Here is a 14,374-nt window from a genome sequence, read left to right on the forward strand (position 1 = left end):
TTTGGCCTTGGAAAGTATGTTTGTTTGTTTTTTGTAAATAGGAAACAGGCTAAAGGTAGTGAATTGAAACAGCATCATATATTCACATGCTATACTCATAAAGAAATCCAAGAACCAAATAGAGGAAGCATGGTGGAGAGCATTTGGATGAAGATGAACAAAACCAAAGAAGTAATTAATTTTCAGACTATATAATATACAATGTGTTTAAAGACAGGAAGTAGGAAAGTATTTCGCTAAACTGATAACAATTCTAACACAGCAGTTTGACAAAAGAGGGATATAGGACTCTAATTATCTGGACATTTGTGAGATCTTTCTGTCTGCCAAAAGCAAAAGAGATAATAATTTCATCATGTAAATTCTATCATCTAAAAGGTGGAGAGATGAAGGAAAATTCCATTCTGGATTTGATTCTCAACAACTAGGAAGAACTAGTCACAGATGAAAATTGTGAGAAACTTGAAGGGAAATGACTACTCTATCTTAAATAGTCTGACATGCACCCTAATTTTTAGGAGTCATGCTTCAAAGTATTAAGAGAAAATAGAAGGAATACGCCATGATTTAAAATTTTCCATGGGAAGCCAACCTAAGAAGTTACAGGAAGTTCTTAAGAATGAAAGTTTTGAGATACAACACATATAAACAGAAAAAATAAATCCTTGCTGCTATATATTTACTTAGAAATCCACAAATAAACATTATCCATGTTGTGTTTAAATATGTCAATTATATTTTAATCTTGTTGGCTACACAGAAGTTTTGCAGACAGTTAGCTACAAATTTGACACCTTTGGATTAGAAAGTAAAAAGATTAGGTAAATCTGAGAACCAGTTAAATAATTAGGACCAAAGAGTAGCCATTAAAGGTTCAATGCCAAGTTGGAAGTAGAACTCTTGTGAAATACCTCCAGGCATTTCAGTCCCTTTGCTATTTCACATTTCTATTACAAAACTAATGTCCTTCTGGCATGCTATATGAAATGAAAATGAATAAATGCTTAGTAGGTAGGTGCTTATTGGGCAGCTAGGTGGCATATTGGATAGAGCACAGGCCTTGAAATCAGAAAGACTTATCTTCTTAATTTCAAATCCAGCCTCAGACACTTACTACCTATGTGGCCCTGGACAGGTCACTTAACCCTGTTTGCCTCCATTCCTCATCTGTAAAGTTAGCTGGAAAAAGAAATGATAAATCATTCCAGTATATTTGTCAAGGGAACCCCTAAATGGGGTCACAAAAAGTCAGATAAGACTGAAAGGATTGAACAACAACTCCAAGTGCTTATTATATGCCAAGAGCACTGCTAATTAAATAAGAAAAAAAAATAAAGATAGATCCCAAGCTCAAGAAGCTTATAGTCTAATGTGTAGAGAAAATATGTAAAAGGAAGCTGAAAAGGGTAGCCTCAGTGGAATCAAACCAAGCAGTTGGAAAATGGAGAATATTATCAGAACTTATCACATTTACAGATGATACAATGCTGAAAGAAGAAGATAGCTAATACATTAGATGACAAATTCTTAATTTAAAAAGATCTTAATAGATGAGGTTATGCTGCCAAATCTTAGATGAAATTTAATAGGGATAAATCTAAAGTATTAGATGGGCTAAAAACTCATATTTTCATGTACAAGATAGGAAAGGTATTGCTATTATACATTTTGTAAAATATCTGGATCTTGGGGACAGCCACGTGGTGCAGTGGATAAAGCACCAGCCCTGGATTCAGGAGGACCTGAGTTCAAGTCCAGCTTTAGACACTTCACACTAGCTGTGTGACTCTGGGCAAGTCACTTAACCCCCATTGCCCCAGAAAAAAAAAAAGAAAAAAAATATGGATCTTTTAATAGACTACATGCTCTACATGAATCACTAACAGGCCATGGAAATAAAGTTAATACAATCTTAGTCTACATAAAAGAGACAATGTCTAAGATGAGAAGTTGGGACTTATTAGTATTAAATTAATTAGTCCCTTTTCTCTTTTATACCAGATGAAAAAGAAATCCTATTAGTAGTCACTTGAGCAATATAATCTCACCAAAAGTAGAATGATCATTCCATGATGTTCTTTCTTGTGTTTTTTGTGTTATACCAAGCATTGTTAGGAAGTTGCAAATGTAGGTTAAGAGATTGGATTCTGAGATTTGCAGGAGTGGCTTCAGTGGCTACAACCTCTGCTCAATAGAAGAAAAATAAAGAAACAAATGGAAAAAAAATTAAAAGAAACAAACTTTTAGTGTCAGAAGCCAGAATAGACTAATGCTGATGGTTATTGCTGTTTTTTAGTATCAATGATTGTACACTGAAGATGTAGTCTGAGAAGAGTGGACACACCCTGGGATAAATCCACAATATCCCCAATGGTATTACTTTCATATTACCAAACCATTCCTTATAGCACCACCTACTGGTTATACTAATTTTTTAAATCCCTATGTTTCCTAATGTATCCTTCCTTATCCTCTCCATTATAACAAGAAAGAAAAAAGAAAAAGAAAAGCATTTACCAAAACTAACAAACACCATGATAAAATCTAATATTCTATGCAGTGTTCCTGCACCCAGAAACTTAGAATTATGTGTTCATAATATACAAATCATTAAACATTTCTCACTGAATATGCTACTTAAGCAAATTGTGCTCAACCTTACTCTCTTTAAGTTCAATGAAAACTGATGCTACTGTTTGAATGTTAAAATGACTGATTGCAAATACATGAAACATCTATGGCAGAGGAACTTAAAAAGCTACTTTCAGTAAGATTAAATTGCTCAAGTGACTGCTAATAGGATTTCCTTTTCATCTGGTATAAAAGAGATTAAGTAATTTAATACTAATAAGTCCCAAACTATTTTAAAATAAATTATTACCTACTCCACATTATTCAATAGAAAATCCAGGATTAGACATGATATTTTGCCTTCAAGTACTTGAGCTCAATTGAACCTTGTTTTCCCCTTGTAAGCAAGGGAAATTGGCTATTGTAAGAACATAAAAGTAGCAGTTCCCAACCTTTTCAAGTGTGAGGATCTCCACCCCACCACATACACAATGGTAGTAGTTGTGCTGTTAGCAATCAAGGAATGGCAAAAATGGATGATAGAGGCCACTATGAATTCAGAAATGATTTTTAAGATGAATTTATATTTTATCCTTCATAACAGAATTTCTTTATGGATATTTGAAAAGCAACAATGTGTGAAACATACTATATATTCCATTTACTTTAACAAACACTTATTATACACCTTTGTATGCTACACCAAGCACAGTGGTAGGCACTGGAAATATAAAGTAAAAAAAAAAAACAAAAGAAAACAAATAGTTCTCTTTCAAGAATCTTATATTGTATTGGGGTAGAGCAATGTATATTTAGAAAATTAAACACAAAATAATAACAGAAAAGAAGGCATTAACAACTAGAGAAATAAGGATAGGTTTTCCATGAGGGGTGGCACTCTAGTTGAGGTTTCAAAGGAGCTATAGACTCTGTGAGGGAGAGGTGGAGAAGCAAAGCATTCCAAGACTATGCAAAGACATGGAAATGGGAGGTAGAATGATGTATATGAACTTATCCAACCATTCTGGAGAACAATTTGGAACTATGCTCAAAGGGCTGTGTATACCCTTTGATCTAGTAATACCACTACTAGGTCTATATCCCAAAGAGAGGAAAAAGGGAAGGGGAGGACCAATTTTTTACAAAAATATTTATAGTGCTCTTTTTTTGATTGCAAAGAATTAGAAATCATGGGTTATCCATCAACTGGGGAATAGCTGAACAAATTGTGGTATCTTATTATAATGAAATACTATTGTGCTATTAGAATTGATGAGCAGAATGATTTCAGAAAAACTTGGACTTACGTGAGTACAGTGAGCAGAACCAAGAGAACATTGTACACATGAAGAGCAATATTGTGCAAACATCAGCTGTGAATGACTTAGCTCTTCTTAGCATTATAATGATCTAAAACAATTCCAGAAGACTCAGGATGAAAAAAATGCTATCCATCTCCAGGGAATGAATGAACTGATGAGGTATGAATGCAAATTGAAGCATACTGTTTTTCACTTTCTTTATATTTTTGTAGGGTTGTGTGTGTCTGTCTGTCTTCCTTTACAACATGACTAATAAGGAAACACTTTTTGCATACTTGCACAGAGAGGAAGGGAGAGAATTTGGAACTCAAAAAAATTTAAATGAATGTTAAAAGTTGTTTATACATGTAGTTAGGAAAATGATATAAAGTAAAAACAAAAAGAATATTGTACATGGACAACTCCAAGTAGGCCAGTTTGGTTAGAATATAAAGGACTTCAAGGAGGGTAATATGTAATAAGCCTAAAGGTATGTTTGTATATTTGTATCCTAACTCATGTTGAAAATTTTGTTAGACCTAAATAAAGATCAAAGGAAAATATGTGATGAACTTATAGATAGAAGACAAAACAAAATTATGTGTCTTCTCAAGGTCTATAATTCATATATTAGTAGCCACTGCTTAAAGGATGTCTTGTAAATCCTTACATGCCCCTAATACAGTATTAGGATGATATTCCACACCAGAGGTCTCTTGTTACCTTACTGGGCAAGACACAAAATGGAGAAATGGCAGAGAAAGCAATATTCAAGGAATGTGAGGGGATAACCAGGAGTGGCTCATCCAAAGTTCTTTAGCTTACTACTGCTTTCCACAATTTGATATCCAGAAGGCATATTCAGAAAAGAAACACTGGCTTATGTATAACCTGACAACTCAGGGTAAAAGGATAGATCATTAGACAGTATTTTCCTTCTTTTTTTTGTTTTCTTTTGTTTTGTTTTTCTTTGCAGGGCAATGAGGGTTAAGTGACTTGCCCAGGGTTACACAGCTAGTAAGTATCAAGTGTCTGAGGCCAGCTTTGATCTCAGGTCCTCCTGAATCCAGGGCCAGTGCTTTATCTACTGCACTACCTAGCTGTCCCTATTGTTTTCCTTATTTAAACATCTCTAAACACTTAGCTACTCATTCCTTGACATGGCTTAGCAAACCAAGTGGCCTAAATGAGGGACCATGGAAGTGGTAAATACAGAGACTAGTAGCATTATTCAATAACAAAAGCAGTTTGAAACCAAGAAAGTTTTTGAAACTCAGGATCCCTCTACACTTTTAAAAGTTGTTGAGGTCTCCCCCAAGAGTTTTTAAGTGCTTTATCTGTTAATATATCATATTAGAAATTTAAACATTTTAGTATTATTATGAAAATAATTATTGCCTCATTGATACCCTGAAAGTCTCTCAAGGACCTTTCCAGTTACCTGGACCACACTTCGGAAACCACTATTATTGATTCATTTATAAATTTAACTGTTTCATAGCCAGTGTAAAATAGTTTAGTGGCATTATTTATGACAATGGGATCGAAATTGTCATTGCCTTTAATGTAAGAAATTAGCCCCCCTTTCTTCTTCTATTTTATCTGTTGATGAATGAACCACAAAGGTTGACTTTATGAATCTTAAGACTATGACTTTTCATAAAAGGGGAAATAATTCTGACTGAAGATAGTATCTATGTTCTCTAGTGAGTAAGACATTTATCAACTGGTAGAGAAGAGGGAGATAAGCATTTATATACTGCCTACTATGTGCTAGGCATTATACTAAGTGTTTTGCAGATATCTCATTTGCTCCTCACAATGGACTTGCAAGGTAGATGCTGTTTCAATCTTCATTTTACAGTTGAGGACACTGAGTCAAATGACTCCCCTAAGACCAAACAGCTACTAAAGTGTCTGAGACCAGATTTGAACTCAGTGTCCCCGAATCTAGGCTGAGGTCTCTATTTACTATACCACCACAGAGTTGGTCGACCAGTTGGAAAAACAATTAGGAAACATTAACTCAAATTTCTTAATCCCAGAACCCACATAAAGATTAATAAAGCCCAAAGTTCATTAAAATATCTTAACATTTCTGAAATAAGAAAACTATGCTATTTTGAAACGCAAATATAAATGGAAGTGTTGGGTAATTGCATTGTGATGCAAGATAATAGACCGAAACATGGCAATTAATTTGTGGAGACCTAAGTAATGCACTCCTTAGATATGTTAATTGATGGGTATATGATGGTTCCAGGAAAGACTTAGAGTAGTTATTCAGGATTAAGTTATGCAAAAGATTCAATTTAGAATTTTGAGTCACTTAATCTCCCTTATCCTTAATTTGGCTTTAGTTCCCTAATCTATAAAATGGGGAGTTGTTTTCCTTTTTATTTTATGTGATTTTTGTGGGGATCAAATAGATAATGTAAGTGAAAACACTTTGTAAACTGCCAACTGTCATATTTGTAGTGCTTCTTGTTTTCTTGCTCTTATTTCTTTGTTCAGGGGCAGGAAATAGCAGGGGAAATTGGGTGGTGGGGTATAGAGTAGGTACCTAGAACAGTTACAAAGGAATGAGAGTGTTGTTCAGCTGTTTTTCAGTCATATCTGACTCTTTATGACACCATTTGATGTTTTCTTGGCAAGGATACTGAAGTAGTAGGTCATTTCCTTCTTCAGCTTATTTTAGACTTGGGGAAACTGAGGCAAACTGGGTTAAGCAATTCATTCAGGTTCAAAAAGCTACTAAGTGTCTTAGGTCAGATTTGAACTCAGGAAGATGAATCTTCCTGACTCCAGGCATAGCATTCTATCCATTTTGTCACTTGGCTGCCCTAAGAGAGTACAGGCAGATAATGTCACAATGTCTGAAAGTCTGAGATCCAGTTCCATTGAAAATTTAGAAATGGAGGCATAGCAAAACCAGGAGCAAAACATTCAATATTGGATTGATGAGCCCTGAATCCAGAGCTCCCTTTATCTTACCTGCTTATAGTCACAATTTGTCCCAGGATCTGGGTTGAGTCTAAGGCTTGTTAGCTTCAAAAATTCAAAGAATGCAGGAGAGAGAGAGAGTCCAGAAAGACCATTAAAGTTCTCCATGGTACACCATAACCAGTCACAAAACGTCATGACATTTTGTAGCTAAGATTGCCAAAGGGGGAAAAAATTCCTTTTACACATACCCCCATGGTAGAGAGTAATATCTATGATAAGAACAGGCCTATAGAATCAAAAGAAAATATTTTCTTTGTTAAATCTACAAGATCTTTTTCAAAGAAATGTTCATTTTTAAACATATCCACATATCTATGAATAGATCAAATTATTATTTTTGCAAAACATTATGCATAAAGATGACCCTTGAACAGAAGGAGGATAAGTTCATTAATAAAAACTCAAACTGGTGGCATGGTTTTGTTTTGAGGAGTGTTAGAATATATATTTTAGTAACTGAGGGTTATACTTAAGGAATATTGAAAGTCTAATCCCCTTCTTCTCTTTGAATATTTAATATCTATGATCTAAAAAGAACTTTAATGATGTTTTGGCTTGAGAAAGTTATCTTTGTAGACATTTTGCATGTTTTATTATTGTTAACTAGATTAGCTTCATTTTAAAAAAAAAACCTTCTGTTTAATTTATTTCTTTTAAATCCAAACAGTGACTGTGATTTTGTTCAGATAGATTTAATCATATATCAATCAATCACAATTTCCTTAATGGCAGTTATTCTTAGCAAAGAACAATTCTGTTCTTCCTAGAATTTTTCACTTTAGTGAACTGTGTAATTTGTTGTGAGGCCAGGCTTTTGATGATGTGGATTTTTCATGACTTTTTCAAGGATTGTGTCCATTTTTCAAAATGTTAAACTAAAATTACTTGAACATGTGTTTATGCATGCAAAGTGAAGCGGAAAATAGATTTAATTACTCTGATAACTCAAGCCAAAAGAACATTTTCACCTGAAACATCCAGATTATAGAAGGAAGAAATACATTTTTCTCATACTTCTTTAGATAATCATCTTAGTCCTTTCTCTGTGTACTATATATACTTGAATGTTTCAGAAGGTCCATGATTTCATCACAGGCCATACAGCTCATATTGTACCTAAGAATGTCAGTATGATACAGTGGAAAGATTACTGGATTTGGCATCAGAGGACGTGGGTTAAAATCTCATCTTTGCCATTAATTACCTATGTGATTTTAGGCAGGTCTCAACTTCTTTTGGCCTCACTTTTCTTTGTCAAATGATGACAATGGTGATAAATAGGTAACACTTACATAAGACTTTCAGCTTTATAAATTTTTAACATGATATGTCATTTTATCAGGATGGAGATGGACTAGATTTTAAGATCCCCTTCTTTAAACCTGTTTTCCTGTAGTCTTCTTATCCTCAAAAAGTGATCATCAAACTTTTAATTTCAGACTTTTTTTTTTGCAGGGCAATTGGGGTTAAGTGACTTGCCCAGGGTCACACAGCTAGTAAGTGTTAAGTGTCTGTGGTCGGATTTGAACTCAGGTCCTCCTGACTCCAGGGCTGGTGCTCTATCCACTGCGCCACCTAGCTGCCCCAATTTCAGACTTCTAATGAAGGGGTACCCACTACTTCCTGAAACAGCCCATTTTGTTTTTTAATATTACCATAAGGAGGATTTTGTTGCTCTTGTTTCACATTAAACCTAAATCTCCCCTCAGCTATTTCCATGGATTGTTCTTATTTCTCCGTTTTAGGACTCATGAGAACAAGACAAATTATTCCTGAGATACTAGCTGTGTGACTCTTGGCCTCAGGGTATTCTTTCCATGTGACTACCCTTCAAATACTTAAGGACAGTTATCACATTCTCTCTTAAGCCCTCTCTTCTCCAGGTTGAACACTTCCAATTCTTTCCAGCATCCATGAGGTATTCTTCTTGATAATCTTTGTATACATTTCTACTTACTTAATGTCTTTTCTAAACGAAGATGTTCCGAACTACATGGAATTAATTGTCCAAATGTGGGCAGACAAGGGCTGAATGCAGTTAGGTCATCACTTACTTGCCCTGGACGCAATAAACTTTTTGATATTCCCTAAGATTTTATTAGTTTTATTTGGCTTTCATGTCACTGTGTTGATTCATATTAAGTTTATTGACTCATAAAACCCTCCAGGTCCTCTGACTATAGAGTCAGTTCTTTTTCTATTACCACCCAGACCTGAACATAGTAGATGCATAATGAATGTATAAATGATTCAGGTTCACACAATGGCTTTATATTTCCATGTGAAAGGAAGGTAAAACTGCCACCCCTTTGAACAGAAAAGGAAAGAAAACTTCAAACATTTTACATTTTCCCCTACTCTCAACCTGTTTGCCATTCTTCTCTCTCCAGTAGAGGAAATGAGGCATATGTTTCATTATCTAATTTGTTCTAATGATATCCCCAATTAGATATTAAGAGAACGATACTACTTTTTAAAAAAAAATACAATTTCTGTCCCAAAATTAATGGCAAGATGAGGCCTGTTCTCCTTCTTCAAATTCTTATCCTTTACAATTCAACTATAATCTTTATTATATATCTTTATTATTATATCTTTATTCATCTACTCTGTAACGTCTATTTCCAATTGTAAAGAATTGTTATTTGAGGTTTTTATGCCTTGGTGCGCACTGGCCTGGGGCTCCACAAACTGCATGGTGCTCCACCCATGGGTTGTAGCCGTTTCCATGGCTTTGGCACCTCACGTCATTACCACTTGCTGATGCCTACATGGGCCTGGTAAAATTATTATGATTGGAAGCCTAGTGAGGGCAGTCATGTGACTGTCAGAGTGGCCATCCCATTGACTGGGGCTGTGTGGGATTTCAGGGAACAGGGAGAAGTGGCCATTCTAGCTGGAAGCTGGAAGGCGACAGGAGCAGGGCTGTGTATTCCCAGCTGATTCCTGGTCGGTGTTATTTTTTCAGGTTGTCTAATTTCCCTTTCCCCATTTTATTTCCTTTCTCTTGATCCTACTGATCCTGTTTGTGGTTTTTTTTTTTTTTTTAAGTTCGTGCTTGTTAAAATAAATCCTGTTCTATTTTGAGGGAGGCTGCCAGTCTCCTTCCTTGCCCCAATATTGTGGCGAGCTGCTTAGCTAACACTCCCCAATTAAAAATTGGTCCCCACACAATTAAAGTCAATTCTTATTCTGACTTTGTTCTGTTATTGGTAATGAATAATTGGGCAAATTATCTTATTTCTCAGAGCCTCAATTTCTTTTTCTCTTTCCTATGGAGTTGATATACTCCTACAGGTGTGATTTATTCTACTTAAAACACTATGTAAATGTAAGTTTTAATTCCTAAAGTTATGGTAGCTAGACAGATTAGCAAAGAAATGTAACCGAAGTATTGTTCAAAGAGAGGAATAAAAAGGAATGTAGTTTGTAGCAAGAAGGCCCTAATTGATCTTATTAATGATATGGTTATAAATAAGAAGTGTCTGTTTGGAAAGCACATAAAAGTAAATTCTTAAATTTTATATAATTCATCTAAAAGGGCAGGGAGGAGTCTCAACTTGGTATTCAAAAGGAAATTTATAATTAAAAAAAGTGAAGACAGTGAAGGGAGAATCTCCATTCTAGGAGAGACTTCAAATGCTGTGCGGTTTTTGAAAGGAAAATAACAAGATAATATCAGAGCTATATATTATGATAAATGGTATGAAAAGTAGCAACAAGCTAGTCCCTTTCCAACATACCTGAAGAAGAAGGTGCCCAGTAAATTAAGTGCCAATAATGTCAAGACAAAATTAAACTTTTTCCCCCTAACTATAGGCACAATTAACCTGTGAAAATTACTCTCTCTGGATGGTAATGAAGCAAATAGCTTAGTGAGATTGGAAACATATCTGATTCACTATAATGGGATTTTCAGTTAGATCAAATCACAAGATATATTAGCTCTCCTGAGTCAGGGCACACATTGATTAGTAGTAAGAATCTGAATATTTTTTCCCCAGTAGTGGGAGGGTTTGTGATTAAAAATGCTAGAATGTGTTCATTGAAATAAAGAAACTGAGTTTCATATAGACAAGCTATTTATTTAGAAAGGCATAGAATTGAAGAAACAAATCAAGCACAAGACTTTATGAAGACAAAGACAATGACAATTGTCTCCTATGCTTTTTTTAAGTACTTAAAGAAATATTTTATTGTATAAAATTCCATCAAAAAGCAGTAGTTTCTTATTTCTTGTAAATATATTCCAATTCCTGCTATTCCACTTCTAATTTATTTATTTGTTCAGCAAGTTTTCAATTATCTTCTATGTGTTAAATAGAATAAAAAATGCAAAGTTATATAAGACACAGTTCTGGGCCTTTAAAGATTTGCAGGGTTTAGAAAATGACAGGAATGATTTGATCTCATTTAGATAGCCTTTTAATTCAGTTATGTTATTCCTAGGCATTATTTATAAATATTATATCTCTCTTGTAGCCATCTACAACAATGAACTGTATTTTATGACTGCAAGTAGTTGAATAGAAGGTAGTGAAGGACTGGAATAAATATATGTTGGGGGGTAGCAGCTAGGTGGAACAGTAGATAGAGCACAGGTCCTGAAGATGGGAGGATCTGAGTTCAAATCTTATCTCAGAAACTTACTAGCTGTGTGATCTGGGCAAGTCACCTAACCCCAATTGCCTTAAACATCTGGGGCCACCTCCAGTTGTCCTGATATATTTCTTGTCACTGGACCTAGATGGCTCTGAAGAAGACTGAGGTTGGTGACCTTGCACAGTTCTCCCTCGTTTAAAATCTAATTCACTGCAATTCATGGCATCACCTAATGTCATTGTCCTCTTCTGGAACAAAGGACAAGCAACAAGTTGCATATTTCACTTTTGTTCCTAGATAGCATGTCAGTGCAGTTAGGACTGTTCCACTTTACTAAAACCAGTGATTACACCAGTGTAAGGTACACTTAAACCACTGTTTTAAATCACCACCAAAGTTAGAGAAAATCCACTGAATCAGTGGAAAGCATTCAGTTGTCCTTTCTAAGTGACAAGTTAGTTTTATGAACATAATCTTAATTAATTTCAGTTACTGTCACTTTCAAGTATCAGCTCTTTTGTTCATAGAATAGTGAAAACAGTGTTGAATTTGGAATGAGAGGATCTGGGTTCAAACCTCACCTCTGAAAACTGTGTGACATTAGGCAAATCATTTCCATTCTCTGGGCCCCATTATCCTCATTAGTGAAATGAAATGGTTGTATAGATGACCTCTAAAGTCTCATCCAATTCCAAACCTAGGATCCAATGTAAATCTTACAGAATACCAAGACATTAGCCAGTACATATTAATGAGTTAGCATCCAGTGTTCAAATAATTGACAAGTTATTAGTTTCAGATCTTCATATTACTGGGTTTGTCTACTTCTTAAAAATTTTCTTTTACAACATTTCATAAAAGTCTTTAGGTATATGTGGGGTATGTGGTATGTATATATAGTAACAAATATGGTAAATTTTAGCCTTGGTTTGATGCACAACACAATCTATGCCTTATTAAAAAATGTCAGTCCATTAACAAAGAATCAAAATGTGAACAAAATTAATTTTCTTCATGTGTTTCTTGAGTATCTATATATTTGTCTTCAATAAATCCATCTTCATCTACTACAAATGAATTTAATTGATCAAATATAACTATATTTCCTTCTGGGTTTGTATCTGGTGTTTGTGGAATAGACTTGGAATAAATAGTAAAATCTTCTTCATATGTCTCACACTCTTGCTCCTTCAAGCAATGATGATTGTAGCTAATGAAAAGGTTATACCATGTCAGGCATCTGATAGCAATAAAAATCAGCAGTGAAGTTACAAGGACCACAACTATAACACCAGATGAGAAGGGCCCAGCTTTTGCCAATGGGCTCAGATTCTGCATTTTTTGTTATATTGTTCATAGTGTCATTTAAATTTTACAAAAATGGTGTACTGCCAGAGGACTTCAAGTGAATATTAGAAAGTTGAGTTGTAGTTAAGGGTGATTTTGAATGACATCTATTCTTGTAAGGTGCTACTTTGATGCTGTAGTTCTTCAGGGCATCTGGAGAGCTACATATTGTGCTCCCCTCATTTTCAAGCATTACTTTTGAGGTACTCAGCCACTTCTGTAAATTATGTAGACTACAAGAGCAGTTCCATGGATTTCTGTATAAAATTATCTTTTCCAGTTGAAATTCTCTTGGAACATCAAAATAACTTATCATATTGTCTTGTAAATTCAAAGCCATCAGGCTTTTTAGAGGTCTTAATGTATAAGGATTCAGCTGAGAGATTTTGTTTTGGCCAAGACACAGATGTTTTCGTTTATCTAAACCTACAAAAGCATTCTGTTCAATTGTACTGATGGAGTTGCTGCTGATACTTAAAATTTCCAGACTGGAAAGACTACCAAAACTGTTATTCCATAGGAAGGCAATGTTGTTGTTGTTCAGATAGAGTTCAGTTAGTAAAACAAAAGCCTGGAGAATACTTATGACTATACTGTTCAAAGTGATCTGGTTATAACTGAGATCAAGTATGGTAACATTTTATTGATATTTTGTGGAAATAAAGTAAGGTTCTTTGCAGTGAAATTATGACTGCCATCCTTTATTTTTTCTTGGGAAACTAGGTGTATGAGATCTTGTATTATTCTTTTTCCTCCATTAAAAGAAGTTATGTGTTGTTACAGTATTTCACTTTGTTTTAACCTTTGGACGGGCATGCACTCACTCCTTCTCGTCTAGAGCCCCAGTCAGGGACCATATCTTCTCAGCACAGCTGGCTCCTGTGTCCTGTTCCTATGCTTTTAATCTACAATTTGGAGGGAGGGAAAAACAGGATTAGAGGGATTGAGACACCTGGTTTCTTATTGGTGGAGAGGACTGCGGGACACTGAGATAAGAGGTAGAGGGGTAGTCTATGACATTGCTTAAATTGGCTGACAGGAGAGGGAGTAATCTGGGGAAATATCCAAAATCAAGTGACTTGTATGGAGTTGAAGCTTAACTTTACAAAATAGGGGATAAAAAGAAAAATGAAGTTACTTATGCTATTTTTAATGTAATAAATGTTAATACTTGTTGAACTTGCAACTGAGTTTTTCCCCCCCAGAATTACTGGGATAGATTACCAGGAGTATGAGAATTGGAAATAATGTATGTGTCTTAAGTGCCTTCCAGATCATAATTTATATGCTCTAAAGAGTCCTTAAACTCTAAGAGCAAAGCTAGTTTATAATATTCCATTAATCTGGAATTTCATAATTTACAACTTTTAAATTTGGGAGCTACTTTGTTTTCTTCAGCAACTCATTTGGGAACCATAATAATAATAGCTGATATTTATTATTATTGTTTTTAACAAAAAATAACAATTTGATATCTTCTGTTACTTATAATAGCTGATATTCATTTAGGACTTTCCACTTTGTAAGGCTTTTGCCAGTTCCTAGAA

General features: G+C 34.8%; 1 protein-coding gene and 1 pseudogene across 1 annotated transcript in view; one reads left to right on the forward strand and one right to left on the reverse strand.

Annotated features, from left to right (window-relative positions):
- The window catches only part of LRP1B (LDL receptor related protein 1B), a 2,279,180-nt gene that overhangs the window by 1,251,199 nt on the left and 1,013,607 nt on the right, over positions 1-14,374 (forward strand).
- LOC122746106 lies at positions 12,483-13,684 on the reverse strand (annotated as a pseudogene).

The sequence above is a fragment of the Dromiciops gliroides genome, chromosome 3, assembly GCF_019393635.1.
Source record: "Dromiciops gliroides isolate mDroGli1 chromosome 3, mDroGli1.pri, whole genome shotgun sequence".
NCBI classification, from domain to species: Eukaryota; Metazoa; Chordata; class Mammalia; order Microbiotheria; family Microbiotheriidae; genus Dromiciops; species Dromiciops gliroides.